The sequence below is a fragment of the Canis lupus genome, chromosome 34, assembly GCF_048164855.1.
Source record: "Canis lupus baileyi chromosome 34, mCanLup2.hap1, whole genome shotgun sequence".
In the NCBI taxonomy this organism is placed as follows: domain Eukaryota; kingdom Metazoa; phylum Chordata; class Mammalia; order Carnivora; family Canidae; genus Canis; species Canis lupus.
Genome location: NC_132871.1, coordinates 20,357,074 through 20,369,956, shown reverse-complemented (window position 1 = coordinate 20,369,956; position 12,883 = coordinate 20,357,074). Strand labels below are relative to the sequence as shown.

Here is a 12,883-nt window from a genome sequence, read left to right as displayed (position 1 = left end):
AATGACTTTCTTTGATTCTTGTTACTGATTTTGGCTTAAAGTCTATTTTGTCTGATGTAAATTCAGTGCTAGCTCTGCTTCTGATTTCTACTTGCATGGCATAACATTTTCCATCCCTTCACTTTGAGTCCATGTGTGTCCTTAAAGCTTAGTAAGTCTCTTGAAGGCAGCATATTGTTGGGTCCTGATTTTTGTTTTTTAATTCATCCAGCCACTGTACATTTTTTGATTAGGGAACTTAATCCATTTAGATTTAGAGAAATTATAGGTAGGTAGGACCTACTCATGCCATTAGTTGTTTCCTGACTCTTCTGTAGTTCCCTTGTTTCTTTCTTCCTCTCTTGCTGCCTTCCTTTGTGAATTGGTAATTATCCCTATGATATGCTGTGCTTCCATTTAACTTTTATGAATCTACTATAGGTTTTTGCTTTTTGGGTACCATGAGGCTTCCCTAAAATATAATCTTTGTAACAGTCTATTTTGATCTGATAACAATTTAACTTCAAATGCATACAAAAACTCTACCCTTTTCCTCCCCCCTTTTATGATTTTTTTAAAAAGATTTTATTTATTTATTAATGAGAGACAGAGAGAAAGAGAGAGAGAGACAGAGAGAGAAACAGACACAGGCAGAGGGAAAAGCAGGCTCCATGCAAGGAGCCCGACGTGGGACTGGATCTGGGGTCTCTAGGATCACACCCTGGGCTGAAGTCGGTGCTAAACCACTGAGCCACCTGGGCTGCCCCCCCCCCTTTTATGATTTTAATGTCACAATCTATTTCTTTTTATAATGAGTATTCATTAACAAATTATAGTAGCTATCATTATTTTTAATACTCTTGTCCTTTAAATTTTATATTATAGTAAAGTAGTTAACACATCACCACATTACAGTATTAGAGTATTCCAAATTCGACTATACATTTACCTTTACAAAGTTTTGTGTATTTTCATATGTTTTCATGTTACTATTAAGCATTCTTTCTTTTCAGATTAAAGAACTCCTTTCAGTATTTCCTGTAAGGCAGGCCTGGTGGTAATGAACTATTCACTTTTATTTGTCTGGGAACATCTTTATTTCCCCTTCATTACTAATGTATAATTTTGCTGAATATTCTTGGTTGACATTTTTTTTTCTTTCAGCACTTTGAATATATCTTTCCACTCTTTTTTTGCCAAAAGTTTTTTGCTAAAAAATCTGCTGGTTGAGTAATGGGGGTTCTTTTATGAGTTATATATATATATTTTTTTCTTTCTGCTTTTAGGATTTTGTCCTTGTCTCTGATTCTGATAGTTTTATTATGATATTTCTTGGAGATCATTTTAGATTGAAATTATGAGGTGACGTATTATACTCGTGGACTTGGATGTCCAAATCTCTCCCCAGGTTGAGGAATTCTCAGCCATTATTCTGTTAAATAAACTTTCTGTCCCCTTAAGAACCTCTCTTCTTTTGGAACTCCAATAATTCACATGTTGTCTCTTTTTATGGTATCTCCTAGATAATGTAGGCTTTCTTTATTCTCTCATTCTCTTTTCTTTATTCTCCTCTAACCGGGTAATTTAAAGTTTCCTATCTTCTAATTCATACATTCATTCTTTTGTTTGGCCTCGTTGGCTGTTAATGCCCTTTATTACATTTTCCGTTTTATTTCATTGAATTCTTCAGCTCCAGAATTTCTGTTTGATTCTTTTTTACATACTCTCTGGTCATATACTGAAGTTCTCTCTTACTGGTGCCCTTGGAAGTTCACACAGGGAGTCATTTGCAGAGTAGGGGGTAGGGGAATATGTGTAAGGCATTCAGGCCAGTTGCAGAGATACATAGGTGAAGCTTTCGCAGCAACTCATGAGTGACTTCCTGATAGAGTCCACAATGTAACCATCAGGAGCTATACCTTAAAGACCTCTGACAATTTTGTCTGCTACTCCTAATCTCATCCCTCCCCCAGTCCTGGAACTTTAAATTCAGTAGTCTATATTCTTCAAGACAGAAAGGAGTCTCTGGCAGTATCCCACACAGTTGAGGAAGTCAAACAAACACTCACCAGTTCTCCCCTTTCCCCATGGGAGAAATAGTTGAGAATTTCTCAGCCCTAAACTGTGCCACCTTGGGGGAAGGGTGGTGCAGGCAAATTTAGTCTAATCCTCTTATCTACTCCAGTACATTCCATTTTTTTTTTCCTTCTCCTTTGGAGTGTTAGAAATTCTCTTCTGGAAATCTGGACTTTCACACGTGGGTTTTCTTGTCCATGGGTGACTGCCTATGTTGTGTTCTTCAGGGACCCTGGAGTATGGCTCAGAGTGACCAGGACCAGTTCACAAGCTTGCAGGGACCACAAGTGCTACTAAAGTCTCTCTGCCTATTACTTGATGCACACATTGGCAAGACTCTGAGTCCCTTAACATATGGTACTAGATCCCACAACTCCCAAGGAAGTACTTTTGTTCAAAGATTGATACCAAATTTTCGTTGTGGAAGTTGGAGAGGGAAACATGAAGGATGTCTTATGATATTGACATCACTTCACTAAACCATTAGGATATATAATTGAAATTACTTAGTTTACCTGTCCTAAAGAATATTCATGCATGTCTTCTTCTTAGTCTCAGACTAATATCTAAGTCTTAGATATTTGTTTTTGTTAAACACCTAGATGTCTTCATTACTTTATTTATAGAAAGTTTCCTCTAACATAAATCTGCCAGCTAGTTATTAGAAAATGTATCACTTTCCAATTGATCATATACTAAAAATAGCTACATTATTTTTCTGTCTTCAATAGAGTCCAAGGTTTCAGTGAAAAATTTTTTTAAATATATGTGAACTTTTGTCCTAATTAGATTTAACTCAAATATCACTTTTTTTTTGTAATGTTGTCTCTGATATTTTCATATGCAATGTCACATCTTCTGTGCTTCCATTGCATCCTGCAGCTGTCTCTTACTTGTCATAATGTGGACTAGTCAGATATACACATACCTGGATCATCTCTCATATGAAATTGTGCACTGTATAAAGACAGACATTGTGTCTTATAGTTCTCCTGAGCTACCCAGTATCTACACATATTGCTTTCTATTAGGAGGTGGTCAATATGTCTGCTAAGCTCTAGTCATTTAAAGCTTCAATTGGGATACTTCTTGAAATTTCTTACTTTCACAGCATAACTATATTCTATTGTAAGTGACTTTTAAAATAGCTTTCTGCATTTTCTTCATTATAACTACTTTAAATAGCTTTTAGATTTAGTGGTTTGTAGACTACATAGTGATTTGTAAAAGGGTATAGATTAAGCACATATTAAATTTCCAGAGAAAACTTAAATAATAAATATAATTGTGGGAAGGAGTCTCTGTGTCTCACACAATCTCAATCTCCAAATCTCATTCATAATGAATTCTATTACTCCATGACTAGTTAATTTTTATAACTAATAAGATAATTAATCAACCAATTAGTCACATACACATGTGCACATCAACACAAAAATACCCACGGTCTATTCCTTCCAGTCATCATTATTTATCTTCAAATGTGCAACATAGTAAATAAAATGACCTAGCTTCTATAGAAGTTAGTGAAATATAGATTATAATACTCTTCTGACATTATGATGGCAGGGAATGTGTATTTTATAGGATATTTAAAATCCTTACTTGCAGAATTATTTAAGATAACACCTTACTCAGGTGTTATGTTTAATCTGTGATTCCATGTAAAGTATCATTTTCTCCTGGGTTGCTGGTCTCTCAGATTCCTGACCTTGACTAACTCTTCAAAAAACTTCTGCTCATTATTAAAGACCAGAAACAGTTATGAATGAAACAAAATATGATTTAATAAGTCAATATAATACATTCTATAATTCAAAACATTCTAAAATGTGAGTTGATTTGAACTATATTTCAGTATATAATATTTTAGTTTTTGCGACAATGTTTCTAGCAAATGAAGGGCAGTGATATTTCATAAGTTAATGTTATTTACAGCAAGTAACAGAAACAGACTAAGGAAAAGGTCATTTAACAGATATCGGGGTATAGGGCAGCTCATAGACATGGTATCAGAAAGAACATGTATGCAGATGTTCCAATATATAGATGGTAATAAGAACATTAGTGATTCCAAAGGATGGTGTCAGAAGACAAACACTACAAGCTACAACAATAATAATAAAAGAAAAAAAATCAATGGGTGGCATATTTTTACATTTAAACCTTCAAAGAAAGCATGATAACACTTTCATCTCAGGGATTTAATGTAAAGTGCTACATATGTTGATATGTTAGGTATCTTCTAGCCCAGTGATTCCTTTACCTGCATGGCATAAAGTTCTCTGTGATAGTTTAGCAAATGAGAATTGATTAGAGAAGACTTAATTCCTTTGGACTAGTCACTGATAAATATGTCAGATTGAATAGAAAGAACTTTTACTGCATTTTTTTGGAATTATAATGTAAATTAATATGTATTAACTTTACATTTAGTGGTTCCTGGGAGTAAAGGGACAGATTAAAAATGTGGAAAGAGAGAGACACAGAGAGAGAGAGAGAGAGAGAGAAAGAGAGAGAGAAGGAGGGAGGGAGGGAAGGAAGGAGGGAATTTAAAGATATGGATTTTTGAGGGTAATTTTCAATTTGTAAACTAAGAACTTTCATGGCCTTTTATAGTAAGCTGTATAATGGCCCCATAGATGTTCATGCCCTGGACCCTGTAGATGTTACTCTGTATGGCAAAAGAGGCTACAAATGTGATTAAGTTAGGGATCTTGAGATAGGGAGATTATCCTGGATTATTTGGATGGGCACTAAATACAATTACAAGAACTCTTTTAAGGAAGGTAGAGGGATATTTAAGTACAGAACAAGCATAAGACATGATAGCAGAAGCAATTGGAATAATGCAAGGGAGGATTCACAGACCAAAGAATGTAACTGACCTCTAGGAGCTAGGAAAAAATGGAAATATATTTTACTTTAGAGCCTCTCCTAACACTTCGGTGTCAGCCCAGTAAAGCTCATTTCTGACTTCTGACCTCGAAAACTGTAAAGGAATAAATTTGTTATTTAAGCCACCAAATTTGTGTTGATTTGTTATAGCAGCTATAGGAAACTAGCATAATTGGTTATTAAGTATGAAATGACTAGGGCATTCAGCAAATTAGAATCCTTAATGCCAATAACCTGTATTTTTTCTATGTGAATCAATTGTTGATGATTTAAAGGAAGGAACTGCATCAAATATTACCAATGAGCATCTGTTATTTGTTCTTTAAAAGCTAATTTGAGAAGTTTGTTGTCAACTTTATAGTCAAATGGAGAAGACTAATGTTCAACTTTATTAATATCTACCTGGTGAACTGAAGCATAGGTTGAATTATATTAAACTCATATTTCCTATCATTATCAAGAAATATATTTGGGGAATTTGTGGTTTGGAGTTGCAAATAGACTCCAAATAGTAGCAAATAGTAGCATATAATGAAAGGTTATAGTTGTACTTTTAAACTAAAAAGATGGTTTGAGAAACGATGGTTGCTTTGTAGCTGGGCTAGATACATATAATTTGTTCTCCTCTGCTATACCATACTCGGAGACCTGGGATGTTCCTTGCTGGATCCATAGCAAGAGTCATCCTTAACCTGTGGCTTCTGGCTGAGATGGCCAAAGATAGGCACCAGCAGTGACGGGAAAGTTGGAAGGGAATGAAGTTAGTGTATTTATTCCTCACATTGCTCCCTTCCAGATTGCCATGGTAGAATGTGAAGGCCATGGTTCCTACCAAACAACCCCTACTCCCTCCTGATTACAAAAATCATTTCTTCCTCTTGCTTCTTACTGCTGCTAGCCCTGAGGTAGTATAACCTTACTACCACCTTGTTGGTTTCCCTTAACCCTAACAGGCATTGTGAACAGTATTTTTGCATGTGTGATTTCATCTCTTCAATTAAATTCTTTTTTGTTATCTATTTTCCACCAAAAAAAAATCATTCTAATACTAGTGAAACAATTGATATGCATCAGATTATTTGATTTTTACAATGACCCTGTGAGTTGAGTACTATTCTAACCAAATTTAAAATATGAGAATACTGAAAAACATAAAGTTTGAATAACTTGATGGTCACATAGCTAAGAACTGTCTAAGCCAGAATGGAGTCCAGTGAGTTTGACTGCAGAGCTGATCTTAGATGTGGTAGTAAATTCATTAATATGATTTTTTAAAAAGATTTTATTTATTCATGAGAGACACAGAAAAAGAGGCAGAGACACAGGCAGAGGGAGAAGCAGGCTCCATGCAGGGAGCCCGATTCAGGACTCAATCCCGGGACCCTGGGATCATGCCCTCGGCGAAAGGCAGACGCTTAACTGCTGAGCCACCCAAACGTCCCAATTAATATGCTTTTAAAGATAATCTCGTATTTTTAGTATCTATATAAATCTCATAGACAAGACTTAAGTACAGAAGAAAATAGAATAAATGAAAACATGTCAGGAAAATTTAGTCATAGGTAATTAAAATAAGAAGACAAAGATCTGGATTTGGAAATGGTCTGTAACATGCATTTTTCATATCTGAATGCTTCAGGATGTTATTTAGTATCATAATTCTTATGAAAATGGAAATTAGAGGGACAGCATTTTTTTCCAGATACAAAGGAAGCCTTTTATTAATACAAATATGTCATATAAGTTAATTGAAATAGATAATCTACTTGCTGTTTATGATAATTTGTCAGTGACCAGAAACAGATAAATTAAATTAAAATAAAAATAGTAAATTTCTAAGGATTTGTTACTGTAAAATCAATAAATGCATTTCACTTATTATCTTCCTGAAAAATTCACATTGTCTTTTTTAATTGGCTTTTTTAATTAAAAAAAAGCATCATGTAATTAAAACAAAAAGATGAAAAAAATATGTACTGAGAAATTTTAGCTGATCTCACACAGGAGTATGACAAAGTGACATCAGAATTTATTATTATTCTTTCTATGGACAGTAGAAGAGAAGATGACAACTAATTTTTTAAACCCCTCATTGTCTCCTACTGTCATTCCTAACCTTTATATTAAAAATATTCTTCCCCCCTATATAGTAGTAAAAACTCTTTCTTTCCTGAAGTTTATGAAATTCTTCCTGACATAACATAGACTTTGGCACTGCCATTTTGATCTGCATAATATACCTTGCAGATTGATTTGTGATAACATCACTAAGAGGCCACTTAGAGCATATAGCAAGGGTCAGCAACCTATGGGCTTTTGTAGTCTCTCTTGCTTAAAATAGTTGGGAAACAAGGAAAACTATTTTGTGACATGTAAAAATAACAGGAAATTTGAAGCTTAGTGTCCAGAAAGTTTTATTGAAGCACTCATGTTTATTTGTTTATGTACTGTCTGTCCATGGCTGTTTTCATGCTACTAGGACAGAGTTGTATAGCTGCAGTAGAGACCATATGACCATATTTTGTGAATTCCTTCACTGATACTTTACAAAAATATTCATTTTTACTGCATTTGTTTCCTTTCATAGGTAGGTTCCCTACCTTCACTTTTGATCTTTCCTTTCCACTCCAGGAGTCCCCTTCTTATTTCTTGCAGGGCTGGTTTAGCGGTAATGAACTCCTTTAGTCTTTGTTTGTCTGGGAAACTCTTTTATCTCTCTTTTTCTGAATGATAGCCTCACTGGATAGAGTATTCTTGGCTGCAGATTTTTCCTATTCAGCACTTTGAATATATCATGGCACTTCCTTCTGGCTTAGAAATTTTCTGCTGAAAAATCCTGATAGCTTTATGGCTGTAGGTGCCCTTGTATGTAACTATCTTCTTTTATTTTGCTGCTTTAAAATTTTTTCTGTATCACTATATTTTGCTACTTATAATATGTTTTGGTATGGATCTGCTTTTCTTGATTTTGTTGGGGGTTCTCTGCACCTCCTGGATCTGGATATCTGTTTCCTTTCCCAGATTAGGGAAGTTTTCAGTTATTATCTCTTCAATTAAATGTTCTGGCCCTCACTTTCCAAGTCCCCTGCTCTGGAGATTTATTTTCCCTATGCGCCCCCCTGTGTGTTAGTCTGTGTCTAGCCCTTCTGAGCCAGGGCTCCCTCCTACTACATCGGCCACCATCCATTTCTCTCCCAAGCTGAGTCTCCACACTTCCCACCTTCTTCGATGTGACCTCTTTTCTAGTTGTAGTTGTGGAGTTTGTTCTGTCAGTCTTCAGGGTGATTTCTGGAGTATTTAGGATGATTGGATATTTATCTAGTTGTTTTCATGAGACAAAGTGAGACTAGGATCTTTCTACTACGCCACCATCTTCCTCTCCCCTGTTTTTCAACACTTCTGTTAATCAGGTTTCCTGATTAGCTATTTCTAATCAAAGTTTTCTCCTAATTACTTTGGCAGATTTTCTTGGAAAAATGTCTAGCTTTTCCTAACCTCAATATAAATGTTTATAATGTTTCATTATTAAAATATATTTAATCAATACCCATAGTGATATAATTTTATCAAAGTAAATTTTATTTAAGACAGAGTTTTTATGTGAGGAAGTTTCTTTCATTTCTCTCTAGAAAGAGCATTTATAATAATTTGCAAATAAATATAAGACTTATTAAATGCTTGTTCACATCTGGATATAGTTCATATTCTTTATTGATCATTGGCATAAACAATTTCATGAATATATTTTCTAATATTGCATCATTTTACAATTCCTATTGTGGGTTTTTTTTTTTTTTTTGGTGTGTTATTTTAATAAGTAGTTGATGAATTTTATTTAAGGTTTTTATGTTGAAGCACCTGGATGGCTCAGTAGTTGAGCATCTGCCTTTGGCTCAGGTCATGATCCTGGGGTCCTAGGATCAAGTCCCCCTCCCTCTGGGAGTCTGCTTCTCCCTCTGCCTATGTTTCTGCGTCTCTCTGTATCTCTCTATTATTTATAAATAAATAAAAATCTTAAAAAAGAAAGATTTTTATGTTTGTATTCATTAATTGCATTGGTTGTAGATTACTTTTTGGTAAAGTTTTACTAGCAAATTTATATTTTTTCTGAAAAAACTTTGGATGACTTTCTATTTTTCTATGCTTTGAATTAGTCTTTTTGAAGTTTTTATTATAAATGAAATACATTTGATGTAGTTTCAGATGTACAACATAGGAATTGGACAAATCCATACAATATGCGGAGTCAGTTTTTAAAATGCAGAAATGAAATATTTCTAGATAATGTCAGTATTTCTTTTCTAGAAGATATCAATAACTCATCTATAAAACAACACATTATTATTTTAAAGTAGTTTTAAAATATTAAAATTTAAAACATTTGAATAAAGTAGTTTTACATTTTTTCAATTTATTTTCTTATAATTTGACTGGTCAGTTTCTTCTTATGCCATTTTGACAATTTCATTTTCATATGTTTACCATTTCACAGAGAATTGTTAAGATTTATAAATTTCAAAATATGTTTTATAAGTTTAATGTATTGTGGTCAAAAAAATGTAGGTTAGGTCTATAAATTATATCTTCTAGGACTTAGCGAGGTAGGATTTCTTTTTTTAATTTAATTGCTTGTTTGCTTTGTTGCTATGCAATTTATTTGTTTTATAAATTATAAAAGAAGATTTTCTTTGTACAGAACAAAGTCTGGCATATAATTATTAAAATTACAGTAATAATAATTTTATTAAAATCTTTTATGCCTTTACTTTGTTTTCATACTTCATTTTTCAAAAACTGAGACAAATGAATTTGTTTTCTCCATTTATGTTGAGCTTCTAACAGTTTTATATAATATTTTACTATTATTAGTTTTATAAATTTATGACCAGTACTTTATTGAAAGATTTATCTGTGTAAGTATACAGTTACCTTATTTATCCATTTAAGTCATATTTGCCTTGAAATATATTTTGTGTCTAATAACATTGCAAACTCTACATTTTTGTTTGTATTTGCCTGATATATTTTTGCCCATTTTTTATTTTTAATTTTGGCAATTTGTTCTATGCTTCTTTTAAATAAACAGCATCTGTTCAACTTTTGCTTTGTGATCTAATTTGGTTCTTTTTGTTATTTAATGTGAAAATGCCAATTCACAATTTGTTATCATAAATGTTAGGTATATTTGGTCTTTCTTCTGACAACTTGTTTTGTGGTTTCTAGTTTTATCCTTTTTTCTTTTTCCTGATTTGCTTATGGACTACATAAACTATATTTTTTTTCCTTTTTTCCCTTTCTTTTTCCCTAGTTATTTGGAATATATGGAAAGCCTTGTTGTTTTTTTATTGCATTATTTTATTTTTATTTATTTATTTTTTAAAAGATTGTATTTATTTATTTGACAGAGAGAGAGAGCACAAGCAAGTGAAGCAGCAGGGAGAGCAAGAGGGAGAAGCAGGCTCCATGCTGAGCGGGGAGCCCAACCTGGGGCCTGATCCCAGGACTCTGGGATCATGACCTGAGCCGAAAGCAGACATTTAACCAACTGAGCGACCCAGGCACCCCTCACTGCATTATTTTAAAAGAAGTTGTCAGCAGCATAAAAAAAAACTATTATATTAACTCTTGCCATGTAAGATAAAAATATTAATTTTTCCTTCCTTGTCCAACTATTTCCTAGTTTAAAAAATTATTTGGTATGTCATAATACTTAAAAAAATATTTTTTATAAGTGTATTGTTCAGTTACCATGCTTGCAACAGTGATTTAAATTTAGCCCTATGGGGAGCCCGGGTGGCTCAGAGGCTTAACTCCGCCTTTGGCCCAGGTTGTGATCCTGGAGATACGGGATCCAGTCCACGTCGGGCTCCCGGCATGGAGCCTGCTTCTCCCTCTGCCTGTGTCTCTGCCTCTCTCTCTCTCTCTCTCTCAATCTCTCTCTCTCTCTCATGAATAAATAAATAAATAAAATCTTAAGAAAAAAAAAGGTGGGGGCGGGGGGATCCCTGGGTGGCTCAGCAGTTAAGCATCTGCCTTCGGCCCATGGTATGATGGTGCGATCCTGGAGTTCCAGGATCGAGTCCCACATCAGGCTCCCTGCATGGAGCCTGCTTCTCCCTCTGCCTGTGTCTTTGCCTCTCTGTGTGTGTGTGTCTCTCATGGATAAATAAATAAGATCTTAAAAATAAAAATAAAAATTAAAATAAAAAATAAAATAAATAAATAAATAAATATAGCCCTATGGTTTAACTCCATGTCCTAAGAGTTTTATATTATAATTTCCCCATTTTTTCCATTATCTTCTGGTAGCTGAAGTATACTTTAAAATCATCTTTTTATAAAGGATATATTGATGATATATTTCTTAACCTCTTGCTGTATAAGAATGTTTCTCAAGTGCCATTATATAGGAATGGCAATTTCAGGTGGAAGATAATATATAGCCAGTTTTACTTGTTTTTTTTTTTTTTTTTTCCCCTTCCTTGGAAAATAACCATTTTTCCTTACCTGAAACTTGAAGGATTTGAATTTTTATTTATCTTTTAACCTTCTTGTCTTAGTAGGATATTTCTAGATTTGGAGTTATTTTCATTAATTTTCTTGTATTCAATGGCCCTTTTTGACTTACAGACTCTTGATATAAAGACTGTATTCTTTCTTGAGATTAAACATTTTTGCAACTATGTTGGCTTTAGTTTCTCCTTCTGAAATTGCTATCTTTAATTTTAGCATCTTCTGGTCTCTTGCTATATATAATATATATATGTGTGTGTATATATATTAGTCATTTTTATATTTTCCCTCTTAAATCTGTGGAAGCTGCTTGAGTTTCTCCTCTATTTAACTGATTTAATTTTCTACAATTTCAAATCTGCTGTTTACTGTTTATATTGTACTATGAATTTACCCATGCAGTCCAATCTATTGCTAACTGTTAGATTTACATTCATATTTAAATGTCCTCTTGGGGCACCTGGATGGCTCAGTCAGTTAAGCATCCAACTTTTGGTTTTGGCTCAGATCGTGATCTCAGGGTCATGAGATGGAGCCCCGAGCTGGGCTTATGTACTGGGCATGGAGCCTGCCTGAGATTCTCTCTCTGCCTTTCCATCAGCACCTCCTGCCTAAAAATAGATGAGTGAATGAATGAATGAATGAATGAATAAAAAAATAAAGTGTCCTCTTAATCAGAGTATATTTCAATATTAAAATTTCCTCTTCTCCTTTTTGTAGCAATTCTGTTTCACAAGGAGTTATCTGCAAGATTATTAAGATTATGCCCATTATTTTGAACAATGACTTCCTTTTACATATCTTATTTTTTTCTATTTACTCATCCTTACAGATGATATTCTATGCTATATAACACTGGGATTTGAGATGGTTCTATCAAGTATTGGTTTTCTATAAACATCTAAAAATCTTTCAGGCAAAAGAGAAAGCTTTAAATTCCTAGTTGTTTTAACTTTGCCAGTTCAAAGGTCCAGGGGCCTAAGGAAAATAGGAACTAATCATAGCAGGGACTGTGTAGATTTGGCAACCAGGACTAGTCTTGGGAAATGATGCATTATTTCCTGAATTCAGTTGCCTTCATGGGGAGCAGTATTCCTGTTCTTTGGCATTGCTGTCTGCACCTGTTGTAAGCTGGGCATACACTTTGCCATCTGGCAAACATCTCAGAAGTATTGGTGATATTCTCAATGCCCTACTGCTGCTGCAAAATTTACTCTTGCTCCAACCCTTGCAGTGGGAGCCAGTTGTGATCACAATGCTGTATGGACACATTTTTCATTTATTTTTTAATTAAACTGATCTTCCTTATGCCCACAATCCTGAATATATTTGTTTTTCCTTCAGTCAGCTCTTGTGGACCATTCTAGAAAAAGACACTTTCTTTCTGGTTTCCAGCAGTGACCCATGTTTTCCTTCC

The 12,883-nt window shown here is 34.1% G+C and overlaps 1 protein-coding gene across 1 annotated transcript in view; it reads left to right on the top strand.

The window, feature by feature from the left end:
• The window catches only part of SCN2A (sodium voltage-gated channel alpha subunit 2), a 134,902-nt gene that overhangs the window by 18,451 nt on the left and 103,568 nt on the right, over positions 1-12,883 (top strand). The window lies entirely within an intron of this gene.